Source organism: Bubalus bubalis, chromosome 1 (genome assembly GCF_019923935.1).
Source record: "Bubalus bubalis isolate 160015118507 breed Murrah chromosome 1, NDDB_SH_1, whole genome shotgun sequence".
Classification (NCBI taxonomy): domain Eukaryota; kingdom Metazoa; phylum Chordata; class Mammalia; order Artiodactyla; family Bovidae; genus Bubalus; species Bubalus bubalis.
In genome coordinates, this window is record NC_059157.1 from 55,669,174 (window position 1) to 55,686,581 (window position 17,408).

The 17,408-nt window shown below is 40.6% G+C and overlaps 1 protein-coding gene and 1 non-coding gene across 8 annotated transcripts in view; both read left to right on the forward strand.

Moving 5' to 3' along the window:
- LOC102416140 (amyloid beta precursor protein) overlaps positions 1-17,408 on the forward strand; it is a 307,476-nt gene that overhangs the window by 247,758 nt on the left and 42,310 nt on the right. The window lies entirely within an intron of this gene.
- On the forward strand, positions 8,438-8,540 carry LOC112587376. Its single transcript, XR_003111861.1, has one exon. It is a non-coding gene; the product is annotated as a U6 spliceosomal RNA (small nuclear RNA).

A 17,408-nucleotide genomic window follows, 5' to 3' on the forward strand; every position in this document is an offset into this window, starting at 1 on the left:
CAATAATCTCAGATATGCAGATGACACCACCCTTATGGCAGAAAGTAAAGAGGAGCTCAAAAGCCTCTTGATGAAAGTGAAAGAGGAGAGTGAAAAAGTTGGCTTAAAGCTCAACATTCAGAAAACGAAGATCATAGCATCTGGTCCCATCACTTCATGGCAAAGAGATGGGGAAACAATGGAAACAGTGTCAGACTTTATTTTTGGGGGGCTCCAAAATCACTGCAGATGGTGACTGCAGCCATGAAATTAAAAGACGCTTACTCCTTGGAAGGAAAGTTATGACCAACCTAGATAGCATATTTAAAAGCAGAGACATTACTTTGCCAACAAAGGTCCATCTAGTCAAGGCTATGGTTTTTCCAGTGGTCATGTATGAATGTGAGAGTTGGACTGTGAAGAAAGCTGAGCGCCGAAGAATTGATGCTTTTGAACTGTGGTGTTGGAGAAGACTCTTGAGAGTCCCTTGGACTGCAAGGAGATCCAACTAGTCCATTCTGAAGGAGATCAGCCCTGGGATTTCTTTGGAAGGAATGATGCTAAAGCTGAAACTCCAGTACTTTGGCCACCTCATACGAAGAGTTGACTCACTGGAAAAGACTCTGATGCTGGGAGGGATTGGGGACAGGAGGAGAAGAGGACGACAGAGGATGAGATGTCTGGATGGCATCACTGACTCGATGGATGTGAGTCTGAGTGAATTCTGGGAGTTGGTGATGGACAGGGAGGCCTGGCATGCTGCAGTTCATGGGGTCGCAAAGAGTCGGACACGACTGAGCGAGTGAACTGACTGACTGACTGATGGTTAAAGTGAGGAAAGTGGCATTGGAGCCAAGGTCTGCATGAGTCTGAGATTTATTCTGTCTCTGCTACCCACTTTTCTCTTCTAGATCCTCAGTGTCTCTTCTAGAATTCTCTTCTAGAGCCTCAGTGTCTAGAGCACCAGATAGCCACCTTGAGTACCGTACTCTGTTTTGTGTTTAATTGCGGACATGTTCACCAGCCCCCCTCATCCTGTGAGCTCTTTCTGGACATATCTTGGGCATGCTCATAACCTTGGGGTCCAGCCTAGGACCTGGTACTCTGTGGGTATCAGTCTTCATAGCTTGTGCACGGGTGCTCAGTCTCTCAGTCGTGTCCAACCCTTTGTGAACCCATGGACTGTAGCCCACCAGGCTCCTCTGTCCATGGGATTTTCCTGGCAAGAATACTGGAGTGGGTAGCCATTTCCTCCTCCAGAAGATCTTCCCAATCCAGAGATCAAACTGGCATCACCTGTGTCTCCTGCATTGCCAGCAGATTCTTTACTGTTGAGCCACCAGACAAACCCGTAGCTTGCTGCTGCTGCTGCTAAGTCGCTTCAGTCGTGTCCGACTCTGTGTGACCCCATAGACGGCAGCCCACCAGGCTCCCCCGTCCCATAGCTTAGGCTGAAGCAAATCCCCAGGCTACAAGGTGGATGCTTCTTAACTTCCGTGGGTCAGGTGGCCTCCTCTGTAACCCTGAAGACCCACCCTGAATGCCTTCCTTAGCACGTAGCATAGCTAGTGCTGCATAGAACAGACCTCTTTCCTCAGCCACAGCATTCTCTAAAGCTGTAATTGATCAAGCCGGCAAAGTGGGTGAAGCTGGCACAGCTATCAAAGAATCAAGCCGAGTTCTCAGCTCTGGAATGAATAACATTTTACAGTATTATCCTCTGTCATTTCCATGACCTTCTGCTGCTTGGTTTTCTGCCCAATTCATATATTTTGACACTTGATCTATTAAATATGTTGTCTGGTTTGACTGTCCCATCAACAAGGGTCTGAATCTGTATATTTGCTTTGCTTCACCAATAAGAATGAATTATCAGAACTACTCTATTATTAGTCTTATAAAAGCTTGCCATTTATTACCTTATAATAATTTTTCAGTTCAGTTTGAGTTATTATTATGTGCAAGTTCCCAGCCATGTCTTTTATTATTTAATGTCTTCCTTTTTAAAAGTAAGGTATTTGCATACAAATTATGAAGTTTTCTGTAAAGAAAGGCTTAAGGCATTGTTTGTAGAGTGGGGGAAACCCCTTATTCATTTAAAGTAACTGTTTAGGACTTTATTTTTTTATTCAGCAAATGATAGAATCATTAATGTAAGGAAAATATGCCTCTTTTCAATGTCCATATTTTAATCATCTTTGAACTCTTCACAAAGGCAGAATTCCTTCATCCCTACTATCGTTCAGCTCAGTTTTAACTTTGTCAATTTGCTGTGTCAGCATGATTGCGTTTTTCTACCCTTGGTAATCTTCCTTAAATCTATGCTAAAAAGAATCCTAGTCTTCTGTAAGCACTGAGGTTACTTATCAAAGTGCTTCATTTTGTAGCTTCCTCAAGGCTAAAATCATTGCAGCTCTCGAGAGATGGGTGTTTCACAGAATGTTGTAATGACCAATTTATGAGAAAGTCAGGAAGAGGGAAGGTGGAAGGAAGGCCCAATTGTTTTATACCCTGTTTTGTTTTGTTTCTTTTAGCATTCAAAATTAGTAAAAGCATGAATTATTATAAACCAGATGTTAAAAGTTCCATCTCTGACTGAACAAATTCATGGTGAATGGGGTAGGATTGAACTATGTGGAAGGAAATCAAGAAACTCAGTTAATGAACGAATGCTTATAATTTTTTATTACAATTTGACTGTGGCCTCTTGATAAACTCTTCAGCTCTTTGGGGAAAATACAGCATGTTCACTTCAAGAACAGTGTCTCCATTCTCTGCTCCTAATAAACCTATTGATTTGGGGATTTAATGAATCCAAAGTAAGCTAGGTTTAAATTAGAATATTTATAGCACTTGCCAGACCAACAAAAAGGAACATTCATTACTACTGAGAATTTTAAGTATTCTTGTATATAATTGTTAGTCAAGGAAGGCCATCAGGGAGAAAAAAATCATAAAAGTAAATAAAATGAACAAAGGCAGACAGGACTTAGCAACTGAACAACAAAAATAAAGTGAACCAATAGGAACTTACTCTGCTCTTATTCTTTGTTTTTCATAAGAAATGACTTTTATGTATATGTAGATTTTTTATTTTAGAGATGATTTAACTATTTGGATATTCAGTTGTTGCTGTTGTTCAGTCGCTACGTCATATACGACTCTTCACAAACCCATGGGCTATAGCACTCCAGGCTCCTCTGTCTTCCACAATCTCCCCAAGTTTGCTCAGACTTACGTCCATTGAGTCAGTGATGCTACCTAACCATCTCATCCTCTGCTGCCCTCTTCTCCTTTTGCCTTCAGTCTTTCCCAGCATCAGGGTCTTTTCTGGTGAGTTGGCTCTTTCCATCAGGTGGCCAAAGTATTGGATATAAGGACATTTATTTGTCTCATAAATTGCCAAAGACATGTTCTTCCCTTAGTCTTGAGGTAATCTCAGAGCTCCTTACTCATATTTTCTCCAGTATTACTGCCTGAATTATAGTTTTAACTGGTGTTTATTTGCCTACCTGTAACTGTGTATCTTTGGCCCCCTCGTAGCAAAACAGTTATTCTTCCAAAATAGAACCACTCATTTTATGAGAAAATGAAAATGTGTTGTCAAGTGACCTACATCAGTCAGTTCAGTTCAGTCGCTCAGTCGTGTCCGACTCTTTGTGACCCCATGAATCGCAGCACGCCAGGCCTCCCTGTCCATCACCAACTCCCAGAGTTCACTCAGACTCACGTCCATCGAGTCAGTGATTCCATCCAGCCATCTCATCCTCTGGCGTCCCCTTCTCCTCCTGCCCCCAATCCCTCCCAGCATCAGAGTCTTTTCCAATGAGTCAACTCTTCGCATGAGGTGGCCAAAGTACTGGAGTTTCAGCTTTAGCATCATTCCTTCCAAAGAAATCCCAGGGCTGATCTCCTTCAGAATGGACTGGTTGGATCTCCTTGCAGTCCAAGGGACTCTCAAGAGTCTTCTCCAACACCACAGTTCAAAAGCATCAATTCTTCGGCGCTCAGCCTTCTTCACAGTCCAATTCTCACATGCATACATGACCACAGGAAAAACCATAGCCTTGACTAGACAGACCTTTGTTGGCAAAGTAATGTCTCTGCTTTTAAATATGCTATCTAGGTTGGTCATAACTTTCCTTCCAAGGAGTAAGGGTCTTTTAATTTCATGGCTGCAGTCACCATCTGCAGTGATTTTGGAGCCCAGAAAAATAAGTTCAACCACTGTTTCCCCATCTATTTGCCATGAAGTGATGGGGCCAAATGCCATTATCTTAGTTTTCTGAATGTTGAGCTTGAAACCAACTTTTTCACTCTCCACTTTCACTTTCATCAAGAGACTCTTTAATTCTTCTTCACTTTGTACCATAAGGGTGGTGTCATCTGCATATCTGAGGTTATTGATAGTGTGATATACTGATCTTGTTTCTTGCGATCCAAGTGGACCCTAGCAGTCATTAGATGACTTATATATAAAATACATTGTTTATTTTATGCCATTGCAGTGATTCTCTGGATTATGTTTTTAGTCTAAATAACTAAGTGCTGTCTATTAAAATCTTTTGCTTTATTAATTGGGCTTTTTGCCTTTTTATTATTGAGTTATAAAAGTTCTTTATTCTGGAGACTAACCTCTCGTTAAATATATAATTTGAAACTATTTTCTCCCATTTTGTAGGTTTTTTCCACTCTTTTGATATCCTTTGAACACACAAAATTATGAAACTTTGATGAAGTCCAGTTTATCAATTTGTTGTTTCTGTTACTTATGCTTTAGTGTTATATCTAAGAACCATTGCCCGATCCAAGGTCAAATATATATCTGTGTTTCTTTCCAAGAGTTTTATAGTTTAACCCTTATAGTTAGATCTCTGATTCATTTTGAGTTCATTTTTATATGTGGTGTGAGGTAAGGATCCAACTTCATTCTTTTGCATGTGGATATCCAGTGTCCCAGCACCGTTTGTTGAAAAAACTGTTCTTTCTATTTTAAGTGGTCTTGGAACCCTTGTCAAAAATCAGTTGACCAGCAACGTATGAGTTTATTTCTTGACTCTCAATTCTGTTCCTCTACTCTAAATGTACATTCTTATTATTGCTATAATAGTGGGCATTTTTCATGGACCACACTATTTTGATTACTGTAGCTCTGTGATAAGTTTTGACGTCATGCGCTGTGAGTCATCCTTTGTTCTTTTTCAAGATTGCCTTGACTGTTTGGGTTCCCTTGCTTTTCCATATGAATTTCAGAGTCTTTTCTCCTTATTTCTACAAAAAAAAAAAGATACTCAAAATTTTAATAGGGATTACCTTGAATCTGTAGGTCAATTCAGGCAGTGTTCTTATTATAAATTTTTTTGGCTTTTTTTTATTGGAATAGGTTTGATTTACAATGTTGTGTTAGTTTCAGGTGTACGGCAGCATGATTCAGTTATACATATATTCATTCTATTTCAGATTCTCAGTGTTCTGTAATAACCTACATGAGTAAAGAATCTGATTTCTTTTAATTTCCTTCTGTTTTTATTGTAATTTTTTAAATGAAGTTTTAAAACACTGTCACTACTTAAAGAGATATCCATTATGAGATGATTCCTCTGTGTTCCCATGCAGGAGAGTTAAGCTTTAGAAGCGGCAGGAAAATTGATTTAGCACACTGATACCCTTTATCCCAAACCTGCCTGAGATGCAAGGAAATTTCTATGTGAACTTTTCCTTAAATCACGATGACTAAGACACACGGACACATTGGTGTGTTTTGCCTGTTTCCGTGCCATTCTCTGATGTGTGCGCGCGCGCCTCAACCAAGTGGATGAAACCTGAGGCATTACCTCCCACCCTGAGCTCTGCGGCTGCCTGTGATGATCCCTGGTGCAATTCCAGGGTGTTCCCTGAACTCACCAGCTCTTATGCATGGCCCTGTAATTTGAATCAAAATTCACGAAGAATTCTTAACTAAAATGATTGGGAGATGAAGTCAGACCACAGTAGAGGCTCCTAGACTGTTTCTGGCTGGGAACCCTGCAGCAGATGTGTCTGATTTTTTTTTTGGCTGGGGGATAGATTCTGGGGAACAACCAGTGATGTTACACTGGAGAACAAGGTCTGGCTGTCTTGTCTTTCACAACCAGCTGCCTTCAAGGTTCATATTTTGAAAGAGAAGAAAAGTGGTAGTGATATTGCTGCTTTGAATATAGAGATGCATTCAAATTGAGATTAATTTTGAAATCTATTTCCACAGAGTCTAACTGGAAAAAAGATGAATGTGTTTACATGTGAGAAAGAGTTTGGAAGGAATGTTAATTTGCCTCTTGCTCATAACTCAGAAACCAATTTTGCAGTGTACTCCCTGAGTAAGCCCCATTGCTGTGCTGTGCTCAGTCATGTCAGACTCTTGGAAAATCCCAGGCAAGAATACTGGAGTGGGTTGCCATTTCCTCCTCCAAGGGATCTTCGTGACCCAGGGATAGAACCCGGGTCTCCTTTGTCTCCTGCATTGCAAGCAGATTCATTTGCCACTGAGCCACCAGGGAAGCCCAAGCTCTGTTACTCTTTCTTAACTCTTCTCCTGCCATCTATGCTATGGTCTGCTTTATAAAGTCAGTAATAAACAGTAAAGTATAATGTCTCCTCAAAAGCAGGAGATCGGGAATTTCCCTGGTGGCTTAGTGGCTAAAACTTCGCCTTCCAATGCAGGGCATGTTGGTTCAGTCCCTGGTCGGGGAGCTAAAATCCCACATGCCTCTCTTGTGGCAAAAACCAAAATATAAAGCAGAAACAATGTTGTAACAAATTCAATAAAGGCTTTACAAATGATCCACTTCAAAAAGAAACCTTTAGGAAAAAAAAAAGGAGATCTATTAACCCATTCCTGTTTATGAGGCATAAGTCCAAAGCAATGCTGACATCATATGAATCAACATGCTATTCAAAGAGTCTTCTGGACTTGGGGTGAGAAACTGGTCAAAAGACCAAAGTCAGAATGTTACTTAATTTCAACTACTATTGCAGATCCATTGATCTAAGACAGTGGATTGAAAATGGCCTATTTAATGTTTTAAAATTTTGTATAAATATATTTATAACTACATGTGCTCATAAAAGCATGAGTTAAATCTCATTATTTCTGTGGAATAATAGTGACCATTTGGCTTGTCTTTCGCATGTCTCTGTATCTTTGTTTTTGGTCTGGGTGGTATTGAGATGAGTCTGCCTATACCCTTCAAGCAGATAGAGGAATTGTGTGTTCAGCTTCCTCTTAAACGTGGAACTTGATAAAGCTGCTCCTAAGGTCAATAGAGACCAGAGACATTGTCATCTGAGAGAAGGAAGAAAGGCCAGCTGCAAGTTTCACGCCTCTCAGAAGCAAGAGGCTGAACCAGCCAGCCTACCTTGGCAAACAATTCATTCCTTCTCTTTCAGAGGCTGGCAGAGTGAAGGGGAAGCTGGGGCTGTAGCTAGTTGCTTCTGAAGCTTTGCCAAGTTATAAAGAATTTCCCGAGGCATGAAGAGTAGAGATCTGGGAGTGCCACAGGGAACATTTCATATTAATATGATTATACTTATTAGCATTTTATACTCTTTTTATTTAGGAGATTGTTTTTATTTAGAAGCAAACCAAATTTCACATTCTAGGTTTGGGGCAAAGGTGGGAGACATTCAGAGAGAAATTGCTGTTTGAAGTTCTAAATGAGTGACTCTTTTGGAAAAACCTGCCTTCGTTTTGTTGATGACGACTGAGGCTTGAAATAATTAAAATGGGGTTGCTCTCTAATGATGGGCTTCCCAGGTGACACTAGTCATAAAGAACCTGCCTGCCAGCGCAGGAGACATGAAAGACATGGGTTCAATCCCTGCATCGGGAAGATCGCCTGCAGAAGGGCATGGCAACCCACTCGGTATTCTTGCCCGGAAAATTCCACGGACAGATGAGCCTGGTGGGCAGGCTACAGTCCATGGGGTCACAGAGAGTTGGACAGAACTGAAGCGACTTAGCGTGCATGCACGCACACTCAAATGACATATGTGATAGATAGTCAGAATATGTGATAGAAAGGAAAGTTGCCGAAATAGCCTTTTTGATGTGACTTACATTATTAGAAAAGTATTGTGGTAGGGCTTGACTTGAAAACATAATCATTCATACTCTGACCTTTATTACATTAAAACTTTTTCTTCACCTCGTGACTATGACCTGAGAGCTTATACTTCTTGCTGTTTATGTTTCCCATGATACCAAAAAGCGGTTTCCTAAAATTTTTATATATGACACATTGGTAATAGTTACAACTGTTACATTATTAGAGTTTTCTAATCAAACCGCTTTAGTCAAATAAAAAGAAAACTAACTTTATCATTGCCACTGAGCTGTCACTAGATAATGCCTTAATTCTTGGTCACCACTCTTAATGATTTCAAGGAAGTATTAGAGGGCTTCAGAAGTATAACATGATACTTACATCGGGAGCAAATATACTAAAATTGGAACAATACAGAAAAGATTAACATGGCTCCTGCTTAAGTATGACGTGCAAATTTGTGAAAGCTTCCATGTTTTCAATCCATCATATATGAGACATCTAGAATAATAAATTTATAGAGATGATGTAAAATGGTGCTTGTCAGGGCCTGGGGGGAGGAGGGAATAGGGGATTAATCTGTCATGAGTACAGAGTTTCAGTTTGGGAAGATAAAAATGTTCTAGAGATGGAGGGTGGTGATGATTGTGAATATACTAAATGCCACTGAAACCGCTTTTAACCACTTAAAATGGTTAAAATAGTAAGAGTTGTGTTATATTTATTTTTCACAGTAATAGTAGCTCTATGTATATTTATATCATCTGCCATTGTGAGTAGCAAAAGCATCTAAAAATTAATCCAAGGATGTTGGATCTTCAATAAGCATTCATTACACTCTCCCCATATTCCAGATATATGCATATCACCAGACATTTTGCAGGTATAGGGCACAATCTTTCATACCTGAATAATTTGGAATCTGCTTGGGGAGACTTTGGATAAACACAGTTGAAGGAGAGGCTTCTCTCATTAAGCTGAGGGATGTTGATCGCATGTCTCTTGGCATTAGGTAACATCATCTGGCAGCCATTCCTTACTTCCTTCATCACTTATTGAAGATAATTAGAGGAGAAAGGAACCTAGTCTTCAACCGGCTCAGCTCCATCATTTCACTGGCTCAGAAAGACTATAATCTACCCAAGGTCACGCATCTGGTTAATAAGACTAGAGACCAAATCTATTCTGGTGTCTCTGTATCCAGTAGTATTTGTTCTGCCTCCTTGCTGAGGCCAAGTTAAACCAAACTGGATTTTGGAAGCTGTTTATTCAGCTTCAGCACCTGTTCTTTGAAAATATTATGGGTACAAGAAATGGCCCTCTTTTAGCATATGTTACTCAGTGATAAATGCTTCCCAAGCTCAAAGACTCAACACCCTTGGACACTTAAGTCAATGTGAACGTATTCATAAAGGACATTAGTGTCAGCCGCATTGTGCATTTTGCAGGATTTTTTGTACATTTGTATTCTGCATTGGCTTAGAAATCATATGCGAACGCATGAAAACTGACAACAAACGTGCCTTATTCTGTATAATTGCCATTCGGTTACTCTGTGCAGAACAAGCACACATTTCTCTGAAAACACAAGATAATAATACTCAGCTAGGTCTTAACCGTTTGTGAGGGATCTGACTTAGTGTTTAGCTCTGTGAATTTCAGTGGCTGGAGCCCTTCACGTCATGCACATCATTAAGTCATCTCCTAAGCCAGAGGAGAGAATCATTTTCATGACTGCAAAGACACAGTTTATTTATTGCCACTCAAATATATATAGAAAAAAGAATAGAAGAGGAAAGGAAAAGGAATTTAATGAAAGATTTTGCAGATTTTTTTCCCTAAGTTTGTATTATTACTCTGGTGTCTTTTGATGACTGGCTTTCCTTTATTTCTCTTTCTTCTTTTCTGTTTTTTGAGACTCATTTGATCCTCACAATAAACTTGGACAAGTGAAGTAAATGTAAATAGTTAACCCCTTTATTCATCTTCATGAGCCTCTAGGAAGGCTGACCTTTTGTACCCAGCCCTGGATATGTTTAAATATGCTGTTCCATCTGCCCAATCTTGGCCTTTTGAGATCTTTCTGAGCTTCCAAAACCCCAACTCTCTTGTTACCTCTCCCTTAAAACTTTAATTAGCACAAAGCATCTGTCCACTGGTCATTTGGTTTATACGTGTGTCTGCTGTTGCCTTGATGCGTGTGTGTGTGCATGCTCAGTCGCTCAGTTGTGTCTGCCTCTTTGAGACTCCATGGACTGTAGCCTGCCAGGCTCCTCTGTCCATGGAGTTCTCCAGGTAAGAATACTGGAGTGGGTAGCCATTCTCTTATCCATGGGATCTTCCTGACCCAGGGATCAAACCCAGGTCTCCTACACTGGCAGGCGGTTCTTCACCACTACACTACCTGAAAAACCCACATTGCTGTGTACATGTCAACTAATTGCCATGTGCTAATTATAAGCTCTTTGAAGGGTGTGAATCAGATTTCTTCTGCATTCATTTCTCTTGCAACAAATCACTGGGTACAAGTAGGTATTACAAATACCTGTCTTCAGTTGGAAGAATTGTGGCTCTTGGAAACCACAACATCCCTTGGAAACTTACGGGAAATTCACATTCTCTGGTCCCACCCCTGACCTCCTGATTCACCAATGCTGGGCTGAGAAACTAGCAATGTGGCTTTTAACAAGCTGTCTAGGTGACTCTGATGCATGCAGAATTTTAAGAATTACTGATTTAGAATGTATTCAGTTTATGAAAAATCAAGAAATAGGTGAGGATCTATTCTAGCCCACCTATAAGCCATTTCTATTTACCCATATTGTTATGTCCTAAATCCACATGATGAAATATATACGTCACAAAAAGTGTTTGACGTAAACCTAATTGAAAAAATATATTTGATTAATCAACAACAGCTCCAACTTCCCAGAAAAAGATACATAGTTGCCAAGTAGTCCTAGATGAGAAGATGTACACCGTCTCATGATCAGATACTAAAAGTCAAAACATAACTTCTTAAATTATCATATTGATAATTTTTAAAATCTGCCATACCCTGTCATAGCAAGCTAAGTGAAAAGGAACTTCCTAAGCTCCTGATCAGTAGATGAGTGTAACCTTCTTTTGGAACCACTTGCCTCTCCCTGATTAAAATGTACATTCTTCTCTAATTTGACACTATTGCTGTTTTTCAGTCACTAAGTCGTGTCTGACTCATTTTGACCCCATGGACTATAGCACACCAGCCTTCCCTGGCCTTCACTGTCTCCCGGAGGAGTTTACTCATACTCGCCATATTCCTTCCTCCAGCTACCCTGGCCCGCCTGTGGAGAGGGGAGGGACGTTTCCACCATCGCTTGAAACCCCTCAGTACTAGTTTTGTAAATAAGCATCACTGCCTTTAAAACAGTGGCGCTAGTGGTAAAGAACCCGCCTGCCAACGCAGGAGACATAAGAGATGTGGGTTCAATCCCTGTGTCGGGAACATCCCCTGGAGGAAAGTCAAGAGTCTTAGTCACTCAGTCATGTCCTACTCTTTGCAACCCCACAGACTGTAGCCCGCCAGGCTCTTCTGTCCATGGAATTCTCCAGGTAAGAATACTGGAGTGGGTTGCCATTTACTTCTTCAGGGGATCTTCCCTACCCAGGGATTGAACCCAGGTCTCCTGCATTGCAGGCAGATTGTTTACTGTCTGAGCCACTGAGGAAGACCCACCCTGGAGGAGGGCATGGCAACCCACTCCAGTCTTACCTGGAGAATTTCATGGACAGAGGAGCCTGGCAGGGTACAGTCCATGGGGTCCCAAAAAGTCGGACACAACTGAGTGACGAACACTTACTGCTGAGAATCAATCTGAACATTTTCCAAACTGTTGTTGGCAATGGCAATTATCATGAGGAAAACAGAAAAAGAAAAAAAAGCTGTTTCAGGAAAAGTGGGAATAGATGGGGTCTGGGAAGAGTTCCTTTTTAATCCAATATTCAGGCCCTGCCAGGAGATATTCCAAGTTTATAAGCTATTTATGGGCTAAATGTCTGCTTTATTTTTCTTGCCTTCCTTTTGGATGGCATCACTGACTCGATGGACATGAGTCTGAGTGAACTCCGGGAGTTAGTGATGGACAGGGAGGCCTGGCATGCTGCGATTCATGGGGTCGCAAAGAGTCGGACACGACTGAGCGACTGATCTAATCTGATCTGATCCTTTTGTCAGAAAACCAATTTCTCAACACTTCAGTGCTTTCTTTCCTTCTTGATGGAGAAGTTTTCTTATACCTGAGGTTCCTCCTTTTAGGTATGAGAAGAGAAATTAAGTTGCTTCAGTCGTGTCCAACTCTTTGCGACCCTTGTAGCCCCCCAGGCTCCTCTGTCCATGGGATTCTCCAGGTAAGAATACTGGAGTGCGTTGCCATGCCCTCCTCCAGGGGATCTTCCCAAGCCAGGGATCAAAGCCTTGGTCTTCTCTTGTGTCTCCTGCATTGGCAGGCAGGTTCTTTACTACTAGCGCCACCTGGGAAGCCCCTTACCTCCCCAGGTGACCCTTAAATATTCAAAAGTTTAAAAATGCATGCTTATATGAAACACCAAAAATACAAGGAATTCTTAAAGATTTAAGTTATATTTATGTTGGTCTTGAACACAGAAGAATGGTGATTGTTGTCATGGAAAATTAATATGTCCTGATAAATTTACCATGTGGATTTCTAGTGGTGCTTATTTCTAAAGCCGTGATTGTATAAAATATTAAGGTGAAGCATTATTAACCTTGAAGTTCAAATTCATTGAGAATTTGTTTAGGTGTGACAGGATTGATGGCCTTGTTTTCTTTCTCCACGTTAAGACTTCTTATTAGCTGTGAAAAGGGATTGGCATAAATGGCTTATTAACTTTGATTAACTATATCTGAAAGACATGAACATGCATAAGGCAGGCTCCAGTCAGAAAATGCTGTCGCTTTCAATATTTTCCCCATTTCCTCTTGTATTTGATCTTTCAGAAACTGTGAATTTACTATTCTACCTACCAGAATCTTTTCTTCCCTCTTTAGATTTTTCACTTTCTATATTATTGATACGTTTTACTCAAAGAAATTACTCATTTAGGCTCTCTTCAAATCTAAAGTGATACTATTCTAATAAGAGATGAAAGGGAAATTTGACATAATACACCTGGAGTTGTCAGCAGTTTAAGTGACAAATAGTAAAGCTTAATTTTGGAGGATTGTCAGAGAACCTAACACTAGCCCAGGAAGTGTGTGTCTTCTTAGAGAATTGGCAAAAAATTACCGAGACAAGGAACACTGGGTACCAACTCTAGATTTGAGACCTAAGAGCATCTCGCTCTGTTAATCAACCATGTATGTATTTTTTTGGATCATGAAAGTAGTAGTAAAAGTGTTAGTTACTCAGTCGTCGACCCATGGACTGTAGCCCACCAGGCTTTTCTGTCCATAGGATTCTCCAGTCAAGAATACTGGAGTGGGCTGCCATTCCCTTCTCCAAATCCCAGGGTCAAACTCTGATCTCCTGCATTGCAGGCAGATTCTTTACCATCTAAGCCACCAGGGAATGCAAATTATTTTTTTTGCTTCTTAAAGAATCTCCTATGGAGACTTGGCATAGAAATCATACACAATCTGTTTTTTTCTCCCAGAGTGAATAGATGGCATAACTGCAAATGTCTTAGACACAGAGGATATGGTCATTTAGGTTTTTCCCTTCACCTAGAGTGAAGTCAGGTAGTCAAGGAGAATACTTGAGAACTTTCTTGGCAAATGGCCAGAAAAAGTAAAGAAAATGAAAAGCCCCGAAGGTCACATATTCTCTCCAACCTTGGACTGCATCACATTTGCCAGAGATCACTTCCTTGTCATTTTTATGAGAGGGGCAGGACCTGAAATTCAGTGCGCATTCTTGGTGACCCACTGGCAATTTACCCTCCTTTTCTCATCTTCAGCTATCACCTTTCCAAAAAAAAAAACAGAAGGAAGAAAGCAATAAAATCCCTTAGAGAAAGCTGTTCTGACCTTTGATCTTCCTTTGATCTGGATATGACTAGGTGGGTGTCTATTCCACTCAGGCTGCCATGATAAAATACTGTAGACTGGGTAGCTTAAACAACAGAATTCTTTCTCACAGTTCTGGAGGCTAGCAGTCCAAGATCAAAGCCTTGGCAAGTTTGATTTCCCCTGAGGCCTCGCTTCTTAGTTTGCAGATGGCTGCCTTCTCGCTGTACCTGAGTGAGAGAGAGATCTCTGGTGTCTCTTTCTCTTCCAGGCCTGTTACCATAGGGCTCCCTATGACCTCATTTTACCTTAATTCCCTCCTTAGAGCTCCTTTCTCCACATTAAGCGTGAGGGCTTTAACATATGAATTTGGGGAAAACTCAACACCATGCTTTGGGATAGATCCAGTGTACTCCATGCTCAGTATGCCTCATCCATCATTTCTTTAGTGCATGTGGGTTCTTACATCCTCAGAAAATCGAAGGAAGCCATTAAAAAGTTTTCCCTCTTTCCTACCCAAAGTCATTGCGACCAGTTTTCTCATCAGCAGTCTTCCACTCTCTCTGTGAACTTCAAATATAAAACCACTTGGGCATATCAAAAGCCTACCCTTGACCTAGAAGGATTTGATGGAATTTTTAATATTTGGTTATTTGGCTGCATCAGGTCCTGGTTGTGACTCAGGATCCTTTTTTGTGGCTCGAGGGCTTCTCTCTAGTGGTGGCCTGCAGGTTTAGTTGCTTTGTGGCATGCAGGATCTTGGTTCCCTGACCAGGGATTGAACCCAGGCCCCCTTGCAGTAGAAACATGGAGTCTTAACGACTTGACCGCCAGGGAAGTCTCAGGCAGTTTAATCTTTAATTTCCTTTGACTTCTACAATTCCAAAACATTGTCCAAGTTTCTTTCTAAAACATGATCAAATTTAAGTCAAAGGACTGCGTGCATGTTTTTTGATGACCTCTTTTTTTTAATTTATGACCTCTTCATTAAATAAAAATAATTTCCATATATAATTGGTTCAAATTGTGAAAGACTTTTAAAAATGCTTTGCATTTGCTTGAGGCTGATTAATGAGTAAATTTGTAAACTATGACTGTTTTAATTAGCCAGGGTTAATTAATGTTTACCACACTTGGAAGATGAAAACACATGTATAAATGCACTGTACTGTGAGTCATTTTTTAATTTGTTGTTGACACTTAAAGTTTATTCAAATAAAGACTGCTTACATCACAAACACACACACAATAAGCTGTTGGAGACCTGTGGTAATTAGTGTCGAGGGCTTTAAATTTTGAGGTTAATTATATTTTATTGAAGATGATCATGTTTTAATACTGTATATTCAGAGAAAGCTAGTTATATTTTTAGTTTGATTGTGTAAAAGGGAGAGAGAATAGAAATCTGAGACCAAACTGGTAACTCTTTATACAGTATATTGTAATTTAAGATGAAGTCTGTTTTTTGGTTTTGTTTCTGAGTTTTTTATTTTTTATTTCAGAGCAGGGTGGAGGAAAGAAAAAGGTTACCTGTGCTGAGATGAAACTATCACATTTAAGCAGCTTTTTTGAAGAAAAAACATTGCTAGAATTCTATGTAAATTTTCAGCAGGAAAAGCGTCAGGGGCTTGGATGAAATCTAATGCCAAGATTGGGAAGTGTGGAGATTAGAAACAGTTTGGAAGGAAAGACTAGGGCAAGATCTCCCTTAGGAGGCAGCAGGCAGCATTATCATGGAAGCAGTTATCTCACACATAGGATGGTGAGGACATGGTTATCTGGGGTAATTTTCCAACATGTTCAGTGAACCACAGCTCTGGTTCACAGGTGACAAAGGAGAGCTGGCCTCAGGGATTACACCCCCATTTTACCCTTCATCATTGACCAAAGGGAGAGCATATTCAAAGGTAAATTAGCAAAAGGGTTAGAGATCCACTTTATTTTTATCTCCTACACAATTTTCTCATTCATTCTTTGCATAAGGTTGCTTTTTTTTTTTAATCATCTCATAGGTGCTCATACTGAAATGATTTGACTTAAGAGCAGGGTGAGGGAAAAGACCTACAACTCTTTATTTGGATGCAAAAGACTTTGCTCTTTGTAGTTCTTAACAGTAACCACCATCTGATGTTATTTTTAACCATGGCAAAATTCTCTAAAGAAGTTTCACTAAGTATGTGATGCCACTTCCCTGTAGATGACACTGTTCATTATCTAGCAGATTTCAATACATGATAAATCCCTTTGGGGGAATCTGATGTGAACTTTTTTCCCAAAATACCTGGGAAGATGGGAAACCTCCTATTTCCTTTCCCGTGCTTCCCTGTGGGCTGTTGCAGCATTTACATGCGTTCTCCAGATCATAGTTCCAGGGCTCCAACCCTCTCCACCGTGATATGGAATATCACAGACTCCACACGTCTAAATAGAACCTGTCTTTCTGCCCCCAATCTGTGCTCTTTTGATGGACACAACTCAAGTCAAGAACGCAAATATTAACCAGCCTCCTGACAGCACCTTTTTCCTTTCCCGGTCACAATCCCCCCTCCACACCTCCCACCACCTGCAAAGTAGCACTTCTTGTTCTTTGTATCACGTCCGTTAGTGTCTTTCTGGTTTTATCACTTGTGTGCATTCTTGCCCACTATCTCCCCCATTTTTGAATGTCAACATGTCTTTTTAGGATTTTATAATCCCCAGTTTCCCCCTCTGTCCTTTTCTTTATAATTTACCTAAAAACCAACTGCAGGCCACTCACTCAACACATGGAATCCCCTTAGTCTGTATTTTGCTAATGGCATATTCTTCCTGCGGGCCAGCGTATTCTTTGGCCCTGTGTATATCCCACAAATTCCAAGTCCTTGGCTCCTGTCTAAGCTCCTTCCCTTTTCATCTCCCTGTGTTCCAGGAACCAGAAGAGCCCCCACAGGCAGAGGCATCCCATCCTCTGTACCTTGGCCCATGGACTTGTGTCCACCAGGACGGTAGTCGCTCTTCCTTAGCAAACCTGTAATGTCACCATCCCAGCCCCAAAGGCCCAGTTTGTTTCTTTCTTGCTCTGTCCACACATCTTACCAGAGCATTTGTATATGAATTACTTTTCTGCCCATCTTTTCTCTGGTGCCTTGAGCTTTGAGTAATAAAAAACTGCCTTAGTTGTTTCCTACAGTGGCCTGGAAGACGGTAGGATTGCTGAACAGCTGAATGCATGAATAAATAAATTAATGAGCTCACTAATTAATAATAAAATGATTTTTATTTTCTTGGCTCCAGATTAATTTTTGTAAAGTGAGTCCTTTCAGCCACACCTCATCTGCTCTATTAATACTTCCCTGAAGACA